Source organism: Gopherus evgoodei, unplaced genomic scaffold (assembly GCF_007399415.2).
Source record: "Gopherus evgoodei ecotype Sinaloan lineage unplaced genomic scaffold, rGopEvg1_v1.p scaffold_310_arrow_ctg1, whole genome shotgun sequence".
Classification (NCBI taxonomy): Eukaryota; Metazoa; Chordata; order Testudines; family Testudinidae; genus Gopherus; species Gopherus evgoodei.
Window position 1 is genome coordinate 7,551 of NW_022059973.1, and position 1,510 is coordinate 9,060.

The window sequence follows — 1,510 nt, forward strand, 5'->3', positions numbered from 1 at the left end:
GAGAGAGATTTTCTCTCTCCCTCCTCCCGTCTCCCCCACCTGTCCTAGTGAGTTATCCCAGTCCCCTGGGATAAAACAAGGAAAACAAGAAAGAAAAAAAAAGCAATCAGGTTCTCTAAAAAGAAATCTTTTAATAAAAAAAAGAAAAAAGTAAAGAATTATCTCTGTAACTTCAAGATGTAAATATTACAGGGTCCTATAGCTTACAGACACCAGAAAGAGACTTTCCCCCCAGTACCAATACAAATCAAAATATTCCCAGCAACTACACATATAAAAGTTAACCAGCCAGATCCACAATTGCAAATAGAGTAAAACAATCAAAAAGCCTAAACCACCTGTTTTACTTACTGTATGAAAAGAAACTTAGAGAGCCTATAGTAACGTCTGGTCTCTCTCAGACCCTCCAAGAGAAGAACACACAACGGACAACAAACACACACAAAAAATTCCCTCCACCCAAATGTAAAAGTATCTTGTCTTCTGGTCAGGTGTCCAGTTCCCTGCTTGTAACCCTTTACAGGTAGAAGAGACATTAACCCTTAACGATCTGCTTATGACACTCTCACAGAGCTGGGAGGTGAACCCAGTGCCCCACCCCTGGGGGAACGAGAGCTGGCCAGACCCCTCGCAGAGTTGGGGATGGAAGGCTGCGCCCCTCCCCCTCAGGAACGGCCTCTCCCCAGTCCCCTGGCAGAGGTGGGGAAGGAAGGCAGCCCCCACCCCCGCAGGATCCGCCACTCCCCAGTCCCTTGGCAGAGCTGGGGAGGGAGGGCAAATCCTCACCACCGCAGCAATGGCCGATCCCTAGTCCCCTGGCAGAGCCGGGGAGGTAACCTAGTGCCCCGCCCCCCCTGGAACGGCTGCTCCCCATTCCCCTCGCAGAGCAGGGGAGGAAAGGCAGCTCTCTGCCCCCGAAGGAACGGCTGCTCCATAGTCTCCTTGCAGACCTGGGGAGGGAACACAGCGCCCTGCCCCTGCAGGAATGGCCGCTTCCTAGTCCCCACGCAGAGCTGGGGAGGGAACCGAGTGCCCCGCCCCCTCTGGAATGGCCGCTCCCCAGTCCCGTTGCAGAACTGGGGAGAGAACCCAGCGCTCTGCCCCTGCAGGAACCGCCACCACCCAGTCCCCTTACAGAGCTGGGGAAGGAACCCAGCGCCCCACCCCCGCAGGAACGGCCGTTCCCCAGTCCCATCGTGGAGCTGCGGATGGAACCCAGCACCCCTCCCCCACTGGAAAGGCCGCTCCCCAGTCCCCTGGCAGAGCTGGGGAGGGAAATTTGCACCCCGCCCTCGCTGGAACGGCAGCTCCCCTGTTCCCTCACAGAGCTGGGGAGGGAACCCAGCGCCCCGCCCCCGCAGGAATGGCCACGCCCCAGTCTCCTGGCAGAAGGGAACACAGCGCCACTTCCCCGCTGGAACGGCCATTCCTCAGTCCCCTCGCAGTGCTTGGGAGAGAAGGCAGCGCCCTGCCGGCATAGGAAAGACCGCGTCCCAGTCGCCTCACAGAG